The following is a 14,297-nucleotide window of genomic DNA, read 5'->3' on the forward strand; positions in this document are numbered from 1 at the left end:
ACAATCCTATCAAAAAGTGGGTGAAGGATATGAACAGACACTTCTCAAAAGAAGACACTTAAGTGGCCAACAAACATATGGGAGTCTGCATTTTAGACAAAGTTCTCTGGTGGTTTGGTGAACAGACAGATTTAGACACGCTGACTTTAAAACAAGGATTAGTAAAGAAAACAAAGATAAAACATAGACTCCCAGTTAACAGATGAATTAGAAATGAAATGGAATATAAAGCAATTCTCATTTGAAGAAGTCAAAATAAATGGAAACTTTTTAAATGGAGATTTGCACACAGTTTTTAAAATGTTGTTAAAAAAAAAAAACGTGATTCATCATGTTGGACTTCATTTCAATTTATTGATATGCCTACAAACACATTTTTAAAAGAATTCTGTTCTTACTTTCCCAATTCTCTGTTTCACTTTCCCAGTTTTTATAAATTCCAGTCAAAAAAAATCACAATACATAAAAGAATAATTGGATTAACTTTTGATAAATATACATCAACTCTACATTTGAATTTAGAATTCATTCCACCTGTTTGATGCTTTATATCACAATTAAAAAGACAACATAATTTTAATTTGTGTGTTTCTGAGAGTATCACTGGGCTTGTTTTTTGTTTGAGTTTGTTGTTGCTCTTGTTGTTCCCTTAAGTTAGGATCTACAGTCCTATAGGCTCTGCTTTGGGTATTACTGAAATTGCTGCTCTGCGGACTAACCAATTTCACTCAATTATCAACACACAAAATCAGCTCAAATGAATTGGGAGATTAACGAACACTCTGTTACTGATTCATCATTCGGTAAACCTATCACAAGAGACTAAGATTAAAAGCCTCTGTACTAAGACTGAAGAAGAAAAGCCTCCTCTACTCCTTTGTAATAGTTACTTCTTTCAGGTCTCTATAAAATAATGAATGAATTTGTGTTTCAAGAACATCTATGTGTCACTATTAAAAGGAAAACTAAATCTATTATGTATTCATAAAATCTCTCATGCAAGTTATATAGCTCTAAATGAAGCCACAGATATAATAATATTATTTGTTGAAATTACAAGTTGTGCTCTGTGTGTTTCTTTTTTGTTTCTCATTGAAGTTTTACATCAGTGATTAAAGCAGAATGAAAATAAGATGAAAAATTGTATGTTTGACTGTATAGTACTTAGAGTTCAAAAGCACTTTCATATAAATAAATATTTAAAAGTAAATAACTGCATAACATCCCCAGCTACAAAATCAGCTTGAATTTTTTGAGTCTACTACTAAATAGTTAAAAACTATGGGACAATCCACTGTTAAATCAGTGTGTGTAAGCGGAAGGGAATTAGAAAAAAAATTAGCCATCTGAAGCCTAAGGTCATTTTATATATATGTCATTGTCTATATAAAGTTTATGTCCACATTTTCTATATTTATAAACATAGCTGCAGTAGGGGATTAACAGTTTTGTAACTTCAGTTAAAGGGATTACAACACGGCAGAGCAACGTGACATGTGAATGGGTGATTGAACTAACAGAGAAAAGACTTCATTCAAGGCCATAGGGAGGGGAAAAAATAAAACAAGCAAAAATCTAACAATACCACCACCAACAACAATAAAACAGTACAATTAGGGTTTGTGGAAGAATAAGGTGGTGATAATATCAGTAAACAAGTGAAGATACGTGGAAAGTGAGGAACTGAAAAGTTATCAAAAGCTAAGACTATGAAAAGCCAGCCAAACACAGAACTGAGGGGCTATCATCAGTAACAGAGACGCATATGCATTCTGACACCCTGGTGATGATGTTTTCAATGGGATTTAAGAAAAAGCTGATGGAAGAAGTGCTCTATATATTCAATTTGGTATATATGTTGATGTTGGGCTATTCGTTTAAATTTTCACTTTCACTCACAGATAATGTAATGGTTATGATAATTTCTAATAATTATCTTTATACTTTAACCACTATGGTATTTGTGGCATAATTAATATATACCCAAAAGTACTGGGAGAAGTAAATTTCTAAGCAATAGCTATAATAAGTAAAATCAATTACTTAGGAAATTCAGGATTCATAATAATCCATTCAAATAGGCCTGGTACAGTGGTTCACACCTATAATCTCAGCACATTAGGAGGCTGAGGCAGGTGTATCACTTGAGCCCAGGAATTCGAGACCAGCCTGGGCAACATACCGAAACTCTGTCTCTGCAAAAACTACAAAACTCTTCTGGGTGCGGTGGCAAAAGCCTGTAGTCCCAGCTGCTCGGGAGGCTGAGGCAAGAGGATGGAGTAAGCCCAGGAGATCGAGGGTACATTAAGCCATTATGGCGCCACTGCACACCAGATTGAGTGACAGAATGAGACCCTGTCTCAAAACAAACAAACAACAAATAAATAATAAATAATATTTAACAAAATAAAATGGAAAAGTAAAATGCAGTCAAATAGATATTGTTTTTGAATCTGTACATGTGTATAATTGCTTAATATCATGGACATATTTACTTCTATTTTGTATTTTTTACACTAAAATTTTTATTTAGAGATAATTTAAATTAACATAAATTTGTAAGAAATAATAGGGAGAGATTCCTTCTACCATTTACCCAGTTTCTCCAGAAACTCTGGCTTAATATAGTTTTGCAAATTTATGATATAGTATCACAACCAGAGTATTAACATTGGTATATTATAATTCCTTGATCAGAACATCACTTCTGTTTCCCTTTGATAGCCACACTCAGTTCCCTCTTAACTCACTAATTCCAATCATTAACATGTTACTTACGTCTTTAATTTTGATCATTTCAAAATAGTATAAATTGAAGTTATGGTATGTTATCTTTTGAGATTGATGTTTGCCACTTACCATAATTTTCTGGGGACTCTAAGTTGCTTTCTGTATTATTAGTTTATTCATTTTAGTGTTCAGTAGTATTCTGATATGATTTGGCTGTATCCCCACCCAAATCGCACCTTGAATTGTAATAATCCCCATGTGTCAGGGGCGGGGCCAGGTGGAGATAATTAAATCATGGGGGAGGTTTCCCCCGTACTGTTCTCATGGTAGTGAATAAGTCTCATGAGATCTGATGGTTTTACTAACGGGAGCTCCCCTGCACAAGCTCTCTTGCCTGTTGTCGTGTAAGACTTGACTTTGCTCCTCATTCGCCTTCCACCATAATTGTGAGGCCTCCCCAGCCATGTGGGCCTGTGAGTCAATTAAACCTCTCTCCTTTATAAATGACCCACTCTCGGGTATGTCTTTATTAGTAGCATGAAAACGGACTAATACATATTTCACGGCATGGATAGTGCCAGTTTGTTTAACCATTCATCTATTGCTGGACACAAGGTTGTTTCCAGTTACTGACTTAGGAATAAAGCGGCTACAAACATTCATGTACAAGTCTCTGTGTAAATTTTCATCTCTCTAGGATAAATGAGCAGGAGTATAATGGATGCGTCATGTAGTAAGCATAAATTTATTTTTTAGGTAAACACTATGCTATTATCCAGAGTGTCTAGATCATTTTTATTTCTACCAGCAATGCATGGGTGATCCAGTTTCTCTGTATCATTGTCAGCATTTGGTTTTGTTACTATTCAAATTTTAGCCATTCTGGTAGGTGTGTAGTGATATTTTGTTATGTATTTTAATTTGTATTTTCCTAATGGCCAATAATTTTGGACATATTTTCTATGGGCTATTTGCCATCAAGATATTGTCTTTCTGGGAAACACCTTTTGTCAAATTTCTAATTGGATTTTTTGTTTTTTTATGGGTGTATTTGCAGAATTCTTTATATATTCTAGATGCCACTTCTATTCAAGACATGCAGTTTACAAATATTTTCTCCAAGTATTTAGGTTTATTTTATTCTCAACACAATATTTCATGGAACAAACATTTGTAACTTTGACGAAGCCTAATTTACATTTTTTTCATTTAATAGAGCTTGTCTTTGATGTCAAGTCTGTGAAACAATTGCCTAGTCTGAAATCCTGAAGAATTTTCCCTATGGCTTTTTAAATAAAACTTTTATGTCTTACATTTAAGTGCATGATCTATCATGAGTTCATTTTGGTAGAAGGTGTTAAGCTTAAGGTACATTTTTTTCGCCTGTGATTGTCCAGTTGCTCTAGTGTCATTGCTGAAATGCTATTTTTTCTCCACTGAATTGGCTTTGCATCTATTTGTCTTTTTTTCCTACGAATTCCATACATTCATGATTACTGCAACTGCATAAGTCTTGAAATCAGGTTACATTTTATTCTTTTTCAGAATTTTTCAGATATTCTACTTATTACCTATCCATATGTATTTTAAAGTTTTCTGTACATAAAAAATAAGTAAATAAGTTCTCATTCGCATTTTGATAGCAAACGAATTGTCTATCTATTTGTAGAGAACTGACAACTTTACCATGTTGAATCTTCTCATCTATGAACACAGTATATCTCTACATTCATTTTATATTATTTAATGTCATTTATCAGCATTTTATACTTTCCAGAACATAAGTCCTGTCTATGTATTTTAGATATACATTTATATATTTCTTTTTTCTTCAGTGATTGTAAATAGTTTTATTTTTGTTGTCCATCTGTTTACTGTTAGTGTAAAGAAATAGAATTTATTCTGAAACTTTATTTCTATTTAGCTGAACTGAATAATTAATTCTAGGAGTATTTTTCTTTTTAGATTTCTTGTGATTTTTCTACATAGTCATGACCTTTTCAATTCAGGTCAGTTTGTTTGTTTGTTTGTTTGTTTGTTTGTTTGTTTGTTTCTTGAGAGGGAGTTTTGCTCTTGCTGCCCAGCCCTCAGATCAGTTTTATATTTGATGTAATTATTGACATGTTAGGGAATAAGTATGTCATTTCATTTAATTCTTGTTATTGGTTGTTTGCTTTCTGTTTTGCTTTCTTTGGTTTCTTCTTTTCTACTTTCCTGTGGAGTACTATTTTTAAAAAATTTTGCTTTTATTTTATCTATAGTATTTTTTTCTTTTCTTTTTAACTTTTAGTTTAGGTTTGGAGGTACACGTGAAGATTTGTTATATAGGTAAACACATGTCACAGGGATTTGTTGTTCAGATTATTTCATCACCCAGGAATTAAGCCTAAAACCAAATAGTTATCTTTTCTGCTGCTTTCTCTCCTCCCACACTTCATCTTCAAGTAGACCCCAATGTCTGTCGTTTCCTTCTTTGTGTTCATAAGCTCTCATCATTTAGCTCCCACTTACTTGGTTTTCTGTTCCTGCATTAGTTTGCTGAGAATTAATAGCCTCCAATTCTATCCATGTTACTACAAAAGACATGATCTTGTTCTTTTTGTGGCAGCGTAGTATTCCATTTTGTATATGTACTACATTTTTTTAAATCCAATATGTCACTGATGAACACTTATTATGGGTTGATTCCATGTCTTTGCTATTTTGAATAGTGCTGCAATGAACATATGCCTGCATGTGTCTTTATGGCAGTGTGATTTATATTCCTCTGGGTATATACCCAGTAATGGGATTGCTGGGTCAAATGGTAGTTCTCCTTTTAGCTCTTTGGGGAACCACCATACTGCTTTCCACAATGTTTGAACTAATTTACACTCTTCTCAACAATGTGTATGTGTTCCCCTTTCTCCACAACCTTACCAGCATCTGTTATGTTTTAAGTTATGTTTTGACATTCGAACTGGTGTGAGATGATGTCTCATGGTTTCAATTTGCATTTCTCCAATGATTAAATTATTAGTCTGTCTTTCTTTCTTTCTTTCTTTCTTTCTTTCTTTCTTTCTCTCTCTTTCTTTCCTTCCTTCCTTCTTTTCCCTTCCTTCCTTCTTTTTCCTTCCTTCCTTCCTTCTTTTCCCTTCCTTCCTTCTTTTTCCTTCCTTCCTTCCTTCTTTTCCCTTCCTTCCTTCCTTCTTTTCCCTTCCTTCCTTCCTTCTTTTTCCTTCCTTCCTTCCTTTTTTTCCTTCCTTCCTTCCTTCCTTCCTTCTTTTCCTTCCTTCCTTCCTTCTTTTCCTTCCCTCCTTCTTTCCTTCCTTCCTTCCTTCTTTACCTTCCTTTCTTTTTTTTCTTCTTGAGATAGAGTCTTACTATATTGCCCAAGGTGGTCTCAAAGCCGCCCTCCCACTTTGACCTCCCACAGTGCTGGGATTATAGGCAGGAGCCACTGTGTCTGGCCAGTATCTATTTCTTTATATAGTTCTTTAGTGGTTGATCTGGATAGTATATATCTATAATTTATTCCAATCTACTGTCATATACATTTTACCAGGTTTAGTGAAACATATAAACTTTAAGTCCCTTAACATAATTTTATCCTTCATAATGTAGTTCTTTGTAATATAATCATCTTAAATGTGTTCTCTTATACATTTAGAATCACATTAAATAGTGTTATAATTTTACTCAAATATTCAAACTTTGTTTAGAAAACAAGGGGAGAAGGGAAATTTTACATAATTTACCCATATATTGTTATTTTCATATTTTACTTCCTTTCTAATGCTCCAAGATTAAATGTCTTTTATTTCCTTTTAGTCCAGAGAACTTTTTTAGTCTTTCTTTTAGGAAAAATCTGCTGGTGATGAATTTCTTAGTTTTCCTTCATTTGAGAATATCTTATTTCCTCATCATTCCTGAAGGATATTGTCACCATGTATCAGGTTTGATTTGACAGTTCTTTGTTATCAATACTATAAAATGCTGTGCCACTTTCTCTGGCCTCCTGGATTCCTGATGAGAAATACCTTGTCATTCAAATTGTTTTCCTTCTGTAAGTAAAAAATCCTTTTCCTCTTATTGCTTTCAAAAATTTTCCTGTGTCTTTACATTCTAAAAGTTTGACTATGATGTGTCTTGGCATTTATTTCTTTGGGTTTATCTGGTTGGGTTAGCTCATCATTTTAAGTGTGTGTGTGTGTGTGTACGTGTGTGTGTGTGTGTGTGTATAGAGAGAGAGCTAAATTTAAGATGTTTTAAACCTTTTTTTTTTTTTTTTGGTAGTAATTATTGACTACATCCTCTTTCTCCTATTCTTTCCCCAGGACTTCAGTGGCAGTAAAGTTAGATGTTTTGTTATAGTCCCACAAGTCTCTCTGAATCTTTCTATTCCCCTTTTTATCAGGTTACTTTTTCTCTGTTGTTGAGATTGGGTGATATACATTGTTTAATCTGCCAATTCAGTGTTTGCCTCATTCATTTAAAAATCTCTCTTTGACTGTTCATTATATGTTTTCTATCTTTGCTGAGACTTTTCAATCCTTTGCTGAGCTTTGTTCTCTTTGTTTCAAGCATGCTTATACTTTTTCAGTGAAGTGTTTAATGGTTACTGCTTCAAAATCTCTGCCAGATAATTCTCACACCTTTGTCATCTCAGTTTTGGAATCTTCTGTCTTTTTCTCATTCCTGCTGAGATTATTCTATTTTTTAAAATTTAAGTGTTTATGCAATTAAACCTGGGTATCCATGTGTTATCAGACACTGGATTCTTTTAAAACTTTCTCCTTTAGCTGGCTTCCACTGACACCTCCTTGCTAAGATAACTTGGCCACTGCCTTGTTACTATTGCCTGTGGGATTAAAGTTCAAGTTCCTCACTTGGCTTCCTTTGATACCAGAGGGAGAAAGGAGATTGTCATTACTGCTGGGTGAGAGTGAGACTTTCAGCTCCCTATGAAAATCCACACTGCCTGGGAAGTGCAGGGGTGCTCAATTACTACTCCCTGCTGGGCTCCCTGACACTACGTAGTGAGGGGTAGACTCCTTACTGCTGGATATTTCTGAGAGTCCCTGCTTTTCTCTAGGCCTCCTCTGATACCACCTCAGCAGAATGAGAGTGTGTGCCTCATCAATAGCAGCTGGGGCTGAAAGTGTAGGCTCCCCATGCAGGCTTCACAGACACCACAGGTGCAATGGAGCGTGTTACTTCTGACCTACCAAATGTATGTTCTGACTCCCTGCTTAGCTTTCTATGATATCACCTCACTGGAGAAGGCTTAGGTTGTGATGCCTGAATGAAATCTGGCATTTGCAAGAATCTAGGTTTCCCTCTCTGCTTTTGCTGGCATGGTTGGGTTGGGGCCACAATTTTACTTGTAATGTTTGGCCAGACTAGCTAGGCTATTGTCTAAAACATTTCTGTCTTTCTACACTGCTTTTTCTTTGATCTTTTGTTGTGACTTTTCTGTCTATTCTCTTTGTTGCTTTCAGGTTACCGTCTTCTTCGGCAACATGTCTGAGATATGCGAACCAAGAATTCCCAGGAGACTCACCATTGTGTTGTTCCTTGGGTTCTGAGGTCCCTAGCTGTGTGCTTCTTCTTCATATTTCAGTTTTATGTATAATATCAAGGGAGATTTAGATATTGTTAGTGGGAAGAGTAGAGAAAACCATATCTACTCAATTTCTTTGAAGCAGATGTCTCTCTTTCACATTTCTAAAACGAGTCAGTACTATTTTGCTCTTTTAAAAAAATTAAATTGGCTTTCTGTTCCTGTGATAGTATGCTAAGAATAATGGCCTCCAGCTACATCCATGTCCCTGCAAAGAACATGATCTTGTTCTTGTTTTATGGCTACATAGTATTCCATGGTGTATATGTACCACATTTCTTTATCCAGTTTATCATTGGTGGGCATTTAGGTTGATTATAGATCTTTGCTATTGTGAATAGTGCTTAATGAACATACACAGGTGTGTGTCTTTATAATAGAATGATTTGTATCTCTTGGGGTATATATCCGTTAATGGGATTGCTAGGTCAAATGACATTTCTGTCTTTAGGTCTTTAAGGAATTGCCACACTGTCTCCTGCAATGGTTGAACTAATTTACATTCCCACTGACATGCATAGGCATTCCTTTTTCTCCACAACCTCGCTGGCATCTGTTGTTTTTTGACTTTTTAATAATGGCCATTCTGACTGGTGTGAGATGGTGTCTCATCATGGTTTTGATTTGCATTTCTCTAATTCAGTGATGTTGAGCTTCTTTTCATATGATTGTTGGCAGTATGTATATCTTCATTTGAAAAGATAGACTGAGTAAAGAAAATATGGTATATATAAACCATGGAATACTACGACATATACACCATGGAATACTCCATCCGTACACATACTCCCATCCATGTCCATGCAAAGGACATGATCTCGTTTGCAGGAACATGGATGGAGCTGGAGGCCATGATCCTTAGCAAACTAACACAGCAACACCAAACCAAATACCACATATTCTCACTTATAAGTGAGAGCTAAATGATGAGAACACATGTACACATAGAGGGGAACAACACACACTAAGATCTTTCAGAGAGTGGAGGGTAGAAGGAGGGAGACATTAGGCAAAATAACTAATGGTACTAGGCTTAATACCTAGGTGATGAAATAATCTTTTCAACAAACCTTCATGACACACGTTTACCTACACAACAAACCTACACTTGTACCCCTGAACTTAAATGTTAAAAAAAATTGATGTTAAACATAAAATTAAAAAATATGCTCAATACTTTTATATTTCTATAAAATAATATTTTATGTTAATGAATTTTAACATAAAATCAAGCCTCAATTTCCTAGCAGTCTTTAATGTTGAATAAATTAAAATTCAATGAAATGCTTTTATGAAGTATATTTAATTTTTCCTTTGGTTTTCATTATAAAAACATTAAACTACATTTGACTACATATTAATTAATGCTAGTGATTCATTTAGCAATTTTTGGAATTTATTTTCAAAGTCATAGTTTAACTTTTACATAAGCCACAACAAAGATAATACATTATAATAATGTATTTCCATATCATCATAAATCGCTCATTTAATATTAGTTATTCTTCCTTTATTTTTATGCTAAATAATAAATTGACATACTTTTGGACTATCCACATACCCCTTGTTAAACTAAATCTCTATTATTCTTTCAGGATGAGATTCTTCAAATTACTGAGCAAAATACTGCATAATAATAGGTGATATTTATTTATTTATTTATTTATTTATTTATTTTTATTTTTTTTGAGACACAGTCTCGCTCTGTCACCCAGGCTGGAGTGCAGTGGTGCAATCTCGGCTCACTGCAAGCTCTGCCTCCCGGATTCACACCATTCTCCTGCCTCAGCCTCCTGAGTAGCTGGGACTACAGGCACCCGCCATCACACCCAGCTAATTTTTTGTATTTTTAGTAGAGACGGGGTTTCACTATGTTAGCCAGGATGGTCTTGATCCCCTGACCTTGCGATCCTCCCACCTCGGCCTCCCAAAGTGCTGAGATTACAGGCATGAGCCACCATGCCCTGTGGTGAATTTTATTTTTAATTCGGGTTAGTTCCAAGTACACATTTTAAATCATTTCTAAGTACATTATGGGTACTTTGACAGTTCAATAAATTTTGGAGTAATAACTACTGGTCTTTTAATCTGGTTATTTAAGACATATGCTTTTTTTTTTTTTTTTAACAGCTCTTAAAATAATATTTAACCCCATTACAAATATTTTAAACATTTTTTTTTTCCTGTGTCTTATTGGGAACTCTTCTGTCTTCTACATAGCAGGTAATCTTCTTTGGTAATTTTGAATTTAATGTTTAATAATAAAATCAAACCCAAGAAGCTTCTAAGGATATATGGTAAACAGAAGAGTTTTTAGAATTTAAGATCTATTATTCCTACTGATATGTATGCAGAAAAAAATCTATAATAATAAGGCAAAAAGTAAGGAATCTGTCATAAAATATCATCAGAGGTAATAAGGAAGAATTTAAAATTATTGCAATGGCAGTTATATACCATTTTTTTATCATTCTGTAGAAAGAGAAGGGCATTTTGAGGGAAAAAGAATATGTGAATTAAAACAGGAGGAAGAGATGCTATAAATTGGAATATTTAATGCCATTAACGTTACTAACATTTCCACAAATTTAGTGTAATTATTTGGGTCATAATATTAATGTCCAACCTTGTTGTACCAACTTCTGTAGTGCATATTATACAGTTGTTCTTTAAGAGAAATCTGTATTTACTATTTCTTTTTTTTTTTCCTGTGACCTTTCTGTTAAGACAAAACATACATATGTTAGATTGGCAATTATTTTTAATCTGACAATATCAATTAATAAAGAAGGTGTGGAGCAACAGAAATGATTATCCACTGCTGGTAAGAATGTAAAATAGCGCCGGGCGCTGTGGCTCACACCTGTAATCCCAGCACTTTGGGAGGCCGAGGCAGGCGGATCACGAGGTCAGGATATCGAGACCATTCTGGCTAACATGGTGAAACCCTGTCTCTACTAGAAATACAAAAAAATTAGCTGGGCGTGGTGGTGCGCGCCTGTAGTCCCAGCTACTTGGGAGGCTGAGGTAGGAGAATGGCGTGAACCCGGGAGCAGAGCTTTCAGTGAGCTGAGATCGCACCACCACTACACTCCAACCTGGGCGACAGAACGAGACTCCAAAAAAAAAGCCAAATAGTACAGCCACTCTGGAAGAAAAATGAAAGGAATGGTTGCTGAAAGGGGACATTGATGCTGTGAAGAGAGACAAGGAAAGGTGAAAAATGACAAACCATAAATTAAAAGCTTGGTGTCAAAGCCAATGAACATTTTGGGGGGCATATAAGCAGATGCCTCAAACCTAGAAGTTAGGAAAAAATTGAGAGTTGGGTTCAGAACTTAACCATAAGTGTAGAGAGAGCTCTACAAATTTGATATTCTCTATCTAGACAGGACTGCAATGATCAGGGCAGCACTGTGATTAGGAAAGAAAGAGACCCTGCACATTAAATCAGGCCATCTGTGTTTATACACCTGAAAATCTTTAGTCTCTGGATTCCCCTGAACTTTCTGAGAATGCAGAAATGGCCAACTTCTCCTTGGTAAGGTCAGTGCTTTCTCTAGCTTGAAGGTGATGCAAATGGTTGTGGCAAGGAAGGTAACATGACCCTTTTAAGACCTGCCTCCATCTCTTATCTTGGCTGATGGGTTAATAACTTAGTGGTTCCTCCTTGCAATCCTATCTCGAAAAAGTTATGAGAGTACATGGACCTCAAGATAAAAGAGAATCTGGCTAACAACTGTGTACTGATGCATGCAATATTACCACATTTTAGGAATTATTTATTAGGTAAAAAAGTAACCAGGATTGTTAGCTGCATCAGAGAATGGAAGCTAGTCATATTTTCATTAGCTAGACATGTTCTCATGAGTCATCAGCCATAAAATGATGGCTTTTTGGGGCTGAAATGGCCATGCTCACTCAATCCTATCTGGTGAGTGACTCAGGCATTTATTATTATTTTTTTGTTACATTTCTGGTAAGAGAAACCACTAAATATAGTCCTTCAGGAAGATGAAATTTTTAGTTACTTAGCTCTGCTCAAAATTAAAATTTATAGAAAGCTTATTTTCATTCAGAAAACACTCAGTCACTCATCAGATCACCACTGTCCTGAGTGCAGAGACTATTCATCTATGCAATCTATTTTCCATGCGTCTATTTTCCATGCTGTGTTGATCAAATGTAATGTTGCTTGCAACCTCTCATTATCTCCCTAATATTTCATCAAAATTTTCATGGCCATTTCCCAACTCAGAAATAATTAATAGAGATGATTTTTCTCAAGCTTTTTCTGACAGATGAATACTTTAATATTTAATGAAAGTTAGAAATTATTTTCATTGAACATTTCAAATACATACATATATGTAAAATATGCCATTTCAAAGTTATAAATGGATATCAAGATGATTTAGCTTTTTATATACCTTATATCTCAAAGTCATGTTTTTTCTTTCCAAAGCTTATTTACAGAGCATCAGAGACATACTGAGATATATCAGGGCTCAGGCTGATATCTCTTTCTTTGGAAAAAAATGTTTTAGCTATGTATTTTGTTCCCAAGATATTAAATAGATGATAAGCTCATTGTGTTACTATTAGAAAAGATGATTTAGTTAATTGGTCAATAAGACGATATGGTTAGTGTAATTTTCCTTAAAGGTAAGAGTGTCACACTTAAGGTCTGTTTCCCACATAGCACTTTTGTATTTAAATAAAGGTTAATAAAGAAGAGAATGAAAAGGAGATATGATGAGAATTTTTAGCAGTCTGTTTAAAATTACCAGTTTCTTGATTTTATTATTTTAAGACCCCTCAAAAGCATTATAGTTTATTAACTTGTGCATTGAAAATATACTCAATGCAGTGAACATTTCATTGTAAAGACATTTTTATAATAGAATTTGACCCAATCATTATATGTCTTTTTTAAATAATTTAACAAGCATTGACTTCCTAATGTGAAATGAGCCAACTAAAGTCGTTTAAAAAATTCATAAGTTTCACTAGGTTGCTATCAAATTTAAGTAAGAATAGTATATGATATACTGCAGCTTCATTTTTTATATTTGAAAATACAGTTAATCTCACCATAATTATAGTTCTCCACCACATTTCCCAATTGAATTGACACTTCAGGTCATCTCTGATCTTCCTTCAGAGATGGAAGTTTGCTCTTCCTTCAGAGCAAACTTGGTTTGCTAAAGAGATAAGAAGTCATGCTGAAGAATTCCATCTTTTAGTGAATCTGGAAAGCTCTGAATCAAATTTACTTGTGGCTTTTATTCCTTTTTCTTTTCTGTTATGAAATTAGAGAACCATCAACTGCACTAGAACAAATATGTGTCCTTAGTTTAATAAGCATAGTAGCCAAAGAAGATTCCAGCTTTAATAGGTCTCGGAGGCTGGTATTTAACTTGAAAATAAAAACATCCTTAAAAAAAACTGGGAAAGAAACATCCTAGAGGAAAAAAGTCAGTTAAAAAGACTCAGTAATTAAACTCCACTCCTGCAAGAGACATAAGAATTTTTAGTAGGACAATGCAACTGTGAAGACCACCTACCTTTGAGACTCTGCCTAAATCCCCAGATCCTTAAAAGCTAATGTGTTAAATTTAAAAATCTTAGGTGTCTAATTGAATCATTCCTCCCACTGATAATGTATTAATAGAGTGACAGAGAATGGACATCAGGATATGCCCACACAGGCTTTTTTCTGGTTATGTGTCCTGCCTGGAGCTGGTAGAAATAAAAGCGATTCAGTCACCAGAACTAGCCCAGAAAGTAAGTTTAGCATACTTTCACGTTTGCATATTGAAAGCTTCAGAGTCATGGTAACAACATCCTGTTGTCTTTCTTTATTTCAGCTGCAGCAATGTTTGAATAAAGCAAGTACAGTATTTTTCCCTAGGAATACAGCTAAATACAGAGATGAAATTTCTCTACAATGAGAACTACAAAC

Source organism: Macaca thibetana, chromosome 15 (genome assembly GCF_024542745.1).
Source record: "Macaca thibetana thibetana isolate TM-01 chromosome 15, ASM2454274v1, whole genome shotgun sequence".
NCBI classification, from domain to species: Eukaryota; Metazoa; Chordata; class Mammalia; order Primates; family Cercopithecidae; genus Macaca; species Macaca thibetana.